Source organism: Hibiscus syriacus, unplaced genomic scaffold (assembly GCF_006381635.1).
Source record: "Hibiscus syriacus cultivar Baekdansim isolate YM2019G1 unplaced genomic scaffold, ASM638163v2 tig00110819_pilon, whole genome shotgun sequence".
Taxonomy (NCBI): domain Eukaryota; kingdom Viridiplantae; phylum Streptophyta; class Magnoliopsida; order Malvales; family Malvaceae; genus Hibiscus; species Hibiscus syriacus.
In genome coordinates, this window is record NW_024062875.1 from 1,085,734 (window position 1) to 1,092,064 (window position 6,331).

The following is a 6,331-nucleotide window of genomic DNA, read 5'->3' on the forward strand; positions in this document are numbered from 1 at the left end:
ATAATCGTTTGGATTCTGGGATCAAGTTTATCATATCTCAGTCAACAAGTTAACATCTAACTTAGACGATCGTTAATTTTTAACAAAAAGGATAAATGTAAAACTATAAATAATCAGATGATCATTTTATAATTTTAATAGTCGATGAATTCAACAAAATATCACCCTTTAATTAAGAAATTATTTTATAATTTTTAATTACCAATAGACACAAAAACAGTATTCTACGGTCAAAACACCATTTCTGAGATCTTAAGATAGGTAGAAGGGCTTAATCATCGTGCCAAAAAATCTTATAAATGATTAGAAGATTTTAGAATTATTCTTAAAAGACTAAACAACAATTTAAAAATTTTAACATCATACTCAAAAGTATTACAAATAGTCTGAAAAAATTAATTCCATTTTTAACATATTCTTGATATTATTTGTTTTTTAAAAAACACTTTTATCTTTTAAATATCACACATGAAGGTCTTATATAATTTTTTAAAAATATAATCTATTTATAATTTAATTAATAATTAAGGGTGCGTTTGGTTCACGGAATGTAAGATTACCAGTGGTAATGTAAGATTACCAGTGGAAATGTAAGATTATCAGAGAATGGATTACTGAGAATGTTGTATTTGTGTTTGGTTAGCTTAGCAGGAATGTAAGATTACCGTGTTTGGTAAAGGAATAAAAGATTATTTGAATGTATATTTGACCAAATTGTCCTTATTATATATTTGTTTTTTTAAAAAAGATAAAAAAATATTTATATATTTTCTTTAAAAAATTTAAATTCATAAAATTTATATAATTTTTTTACAAAATTAGAAATATAAAAGGTTTAATGAAAGGGTAAAATTTTATTTTAACCTCTGATTTCATATAAAATTTTAATTATAGATTTTTTTTTGTAAATCTAAATAGTTTAAGGATAAATTTATAATTTAACCTTCGTAGAATTTTTATTTTTCAATAACAGAAGAATGGTATTTTTTTAAAAAAAAAATTAAAGGTATTTTAATCCAAAACGTCTATCGGTAATCTAATAATACCTGAGGAAAGAGAGGTAATAACATTCCCAGTAATATACCTCAAATCCACTATTAGTAATCTTAAATTACCGGAATGAGATTCCCGGATGGATTTGCCTTGAAATGCATTTAAATTCATGGATACCAAAATATTAATGAAACTAACACTCGCTCGATGATATATATATATTAAATGAAATTGAAATCTAAGCAATACCTCAAATTTGCATTCTGCATTTTAAATCATAACGTCCAACAACCTAAAAGCATACAATGAAGATTTAAACCTCTTTTTGTTTGGTTTGATGGAAAGGGATGGACATGAAATCATCAACCTAGTGTCCCCATTTTCATGGACATGTCAAAGTTCTTTCCAACGTATAAGTTCAACCTGAAATTGCCACCATTAAAGATTTCTTCTTGCCTTGTCTATCTTCATCATCATCTGCAAATGCATCTGTTCAACCGAGCTCAACTCAATGTTCGAAGCACCATTAGGCACTGGACTTCCATTGATTTCGAGATCTGATGTCTACACTTCCACCCAATCCCAACACGGTTACTTTCTCGATTTTCCAACCTTTGTCTAAAGCAAACTACCTCCTGAACTTCTGACCAGATCTTCACCGATCCTCCTCACAGTTGCGTATAAATCAACGTATGTAGAATACCCGTTCCCGAGATTCATTTCGGGAAGCTCGTCATTGTCTAGAAAGGTTCCCTTTGGCTTGTGCTCGCTAGCCCGGCAGGAAAGGTTACTATGAGAGTGATGGTGTCATTCTAGCTTCCTTGGAGATCTTCCACCTTGTTGCATTGGTAGTATGGTATTCTGATACAAATGTACATTAACCACATTCAATGGTGCATCGAGGGTAAAGTATTGTCCCTTTGACACAATGGTTGTGTCATATCGAAGACGCTGTACCAAGAACCAGGCGGGAAGAGTGCTTTAACCGATGTTTTCCCTTGTTCAAGCACTGGAGACACCATCAGGCTGCTTCCGAGCAAGAATTGGCTGCTCAATCCATAGCACTCCTTGTAAGCGGGAAATGAGAGAAAAGTGGTCTGGCTATTGGTGCTCCACTTGTATGAGCCATTAGTTTAGTGTATAGAGGTATGGAAGGATTATACCTCATACCAAGAGCATTTTGAGCAGATTTGGTGACAGTCTTCCATTGATACAACTCCTGTCTTGGCGAATAGTAATTTGCATGTCTCGAGAGAAGGGTAAAGGCACCGACTTCGATCCACGATTACAACTTTCGGTTGGAGCAGGATAGAACCCGCATATATCTGCACCAACCATTGGAACCCCAATATACCAAATTCAACACTGTGGTTATAGAATACTTCAATCTTCCCAAGTGCCCTTATTGTCACCTGTCCATGAGCAGCATACCTTCCTGAACACATAGTAGATCGGGACAATAAATGCCGTTTTCCCTCGAGCCCTTGGAGTGCTTTGTGAGTTGCTATGGCTTGAGAAAGCCGTACAGACTATGAGCATCGTCTCTAGAACACCGTTGTAGTGAACAGCGCTAGTGGCAATAGTTTTGAACCCAATTGGCACCTGCAACCCTGAAGCATTTATCTTGTATGTGGATCGTCCATCTTGTTTTTGTTATGTTCTTGCAGTCCAAGCACAGATCCAACCAGGACCGGTCCCACTTGGGCAAATCTTTCCTTTTGGAATCGTGCATTTCCCCGAACAGAATTCGATGCTTCATTCATGTCGATCCAGAGCCCGTCAACAGGTACTAGTTCATGAAAACGACGGATTTCATCACCCCACCATGCAACAGTTTTCGGTTGAGGAAGTCCGGGAATTACAGCCCAGGCCACACTTGAGCCAAGTAAGGCTCACCATCATACTTGATAAATACATCATTGGCAATCCCTCTTCGTATACACCATAACTGGAATTAACACCAATTCCAGGATCATTATGACAATGTATTTCATGCCTCTGCCATGAATTTGTCCAGGAAGGCAAGAAGCTTCGGACGAGGGTTACTGGTTGAGGGTGAAATCCTTATGGCCATCCATATGATCATCATCGTTCCAGATCACATCAGTGGGATCTGAGCCTTCCTGTAGTTCTCAACACATCTTCGACAACGGAAGATTATGGTAACCCACCGACATTGGTGAAACCCTGCAAATCAAATTTACAGAAACAAAAAGTAAATGAATTGATTTTATTCATATCATTGTCATGGTAAGACACTAAGTTAATCTTCAAGCATCCTCATTAAGAGCAACTCTAAAGCTGACAATGGAGGTTTCACTTAACACGAAACGAAAATGTAATGACCAATGCCACCATTGTTATTCTCCTCTTTTAACTTAGTTCCATTTTCACAAAAAATGCAGAAAACAAGTCCATATCAGTATTGGAATGAAATATGCAGTAAAAGTTCATAATGGCATAAAAAAACCGGGAAAGTTGTAGGAACAACCGAACTATCGACATAATTCCCACATGCTATTGCAAAATACAAGCACATTAGTCAAGATCATGAGACATCCATCACATGTAAGCTGGTTTGCCCAACATTGTGAAAAAAACAATCCTCAAAGTCACATGTGAATCTTAATCATTTATTATACATTAATGGTGCCTTTGAGGGAAAGGCACAAAAGTACTTGTTTTTAACCTTGATCAACATCTGCCGACACAAAAGGTGCTATAGTTTGAAGGTAACAAACATAGTTTACTTTGGATTACCCCACAGGCTAAGGGCTCTAACCGGACCACTGTCGACAAAAAAATTTTAGGGTGCACCTATGGCTACCATCAAGTTAGGGCTATTAGCCATTCATATCCAACATGTGGAAACGATATATTTTAGGAGAAAACATATCCGAAAGTTGTTCTTTTTCACTAATGGTGTATTCAGTAAAATAAAGTAAGTATCAAGAACTTAATCATTGATGTTATCTATCTCCATGAGACCTAAAATGCCAGAAGTCATTTCATTATTGATCAAGAAAAGGATCTCTTATATCTAAAACAGGTTGATTGATTTGGATATAGTTATTAGACCAAAGAGATATTGATGGAGACTTTAAACACAGACTAAAGTAAATCAGATATGGGACCTAACCCACCAACCCATTTTTAAAAAATGAGAACATAAAATCTCCATCTTAATATACTATACAATAGCAGATATAACCATGTTCATTAGCAATCTAACAGTAACCAACAAAGATATAAATCAAGTGACCCAAGTTTCTCAAGATTATGCAGCAAATTGTTTCTTTAGTGCAACATTAATCATCAAATCTAATCTTTTCAATCTAAAACACAATGTTACTGAGAAAGTGAAAAGCATACCTAGAGACCAGTAAGGCATGGAGCTGGCCTGCCGAAATGAGGTATATTGATCGACAACGCTTAGGGGAGTCTGCCCGGAGAAGAAATAAAAGTCGAAAACGCCACCGATGACTTTATAAGTCAATGAATTCCCTCTGTAACACTTCCATGCCGTTGTGTTCAACAAGAGAACAGCATGTGCATATGCTCACCACCCACATTCCTCAAGTCCATATAAACAGGGTGGGAACCGTACAAATCAGTGTTCAAATTAATAGCCGACACATCGGTGTGTACAACGTGTAAGGGTCGTTTGGATACAGCTTGATGCCATGGGGCTGAGTGTTCTCTCCGAGTCCATAGAGTGAAGCATCTTTAGCAACTGAGTTGAAACTCCAAGTACTGGTCTTAACACCATTTCTCCAAACGAGTCCGACCCATAAGTGCTGGAATTGAAAAGGGTCTGCCATTGATTTCCGCTTCACCGCAAAGCTAAAAGGGCAGCTGTGTAGCTGAATATGAGCTCCGACCCGGCAATCTCCGAGACTGTTATCGGGTTCTTCCTTGATCCCAATCGTTTGCTTTAATGCCGGCGGTTGTTCCCTCGGTAAAAGATTGTAAGGGACTTCCCATCTTTGCTTCTCGGCGTCTGTTATGTGCACCCTCAGACGATCTTCAGTCTCATGTCTGTAAAAGAAGAAAAGAATAGATTTTTAAGGGAACGTAAATGAAGAAAAGATTGAACTTTAGTGATATTGTACTCACTTGACGTAGAGTTGCAAGAGAGGAATATCAGGGCCATAAATGTTGTTCTTTGCTTGACCTGAAGGTGACCTATAAAGCCACCATCGGTCTCTTCAGCAAGATCAAACGGTACCCTTACCAATCTTAGTGGGAACAGATGAAGAAGATGAATCTCCTCCATTGAAACATGACACTAAAACCAGAACAACATAGAGGGAATCAAAGAAAGAAATGAACTTGGAGAGAACATTGCTTGAACAAAACGGAGAACAGTGAACAGTGAGCAGTGAGCAGAGCTAGTAGGAAAGCGAGTTAAAAGGACTATTTAATACTGAACTCAGACGTTTGATGCGTGATGGGTGATCTTAGGCACGTGATGAAGATGGTACGTGGCCAGATTTCCCTCTCCTGTTTGATCATTGATATTTTTTTTCAACAATGGTGGTCCATACCTTATCAATGGCTTTGGGTAGAAACTTTGGTTGATGTAATCATAAAATATCTTTGGTATTTTCTCTTTTCCGGTATCAATAACACCCCATTAAATGGCCATTTGCAGGATTTTATCTGTATAAGTAGAAATAGCTTAGAATCCAATGCAAACCGAGTGTTTGTTCAGTTTTTTTCTGAAACTCCTGAGAGATCAAATAATTATTTATATAAACATGTGCAGATCTCAAACATTAAAAAGCATGATCCTCGGATCTTCAACAAGTTCCAACACGTTGTAGAAATAGAAAGTTTTGACCTTTTATCATTGCCTTTATCAAAGGAAGGGGAAGGCAAACCCCTTTTTCTGTACGCTGATAACCATGTGTTCATTTTCATGGTGAGAATCTTGTTGAAACTTATTTAATATGTTCAGTTGATGATGATGAAATAGCTTCATCGAATTACAATTAAGCGAAACAGAAATCAGAGATTTGATTGATTATGAAAACATTTATATGTTTTTAGTGAGAAATTATGAGGATTAACTCCCTGTTTTATTGCCTGCGTGTCAGTTAATTACGTATGTGTCAACGTGGCGATCAAATCTAGATACTACTAGAAAACAAGTAAAACTCCACCTATTTATTAAATTATTAAACTCTTGATCTCCTAATGATTAAGAAGTCGGTGACACTTTCATTTTTGGGTAAATTTGTATTTATTTCTCATTTATTTTTATTTTATTTTGGTTATTTAATTATTTTATTTTTAAATTATCTAATATTATGTTTGTTTCTATTTTAGTATTATA

General features: G+C 36.2%; 1 pseudogene; it reads right to left on the minus strand.

Annotated features, from left to right (window-relative positions):
* Window positions 1-1,240: 1,240 nt before the first annotated feature.
* On the minus strand, window positions 1,241-5,528 carry LOC120142031 (annotated as a pseudogene).
* Between the last annotated feature and the right edge of the window lie 803 nt (window positions 5,529-6,331).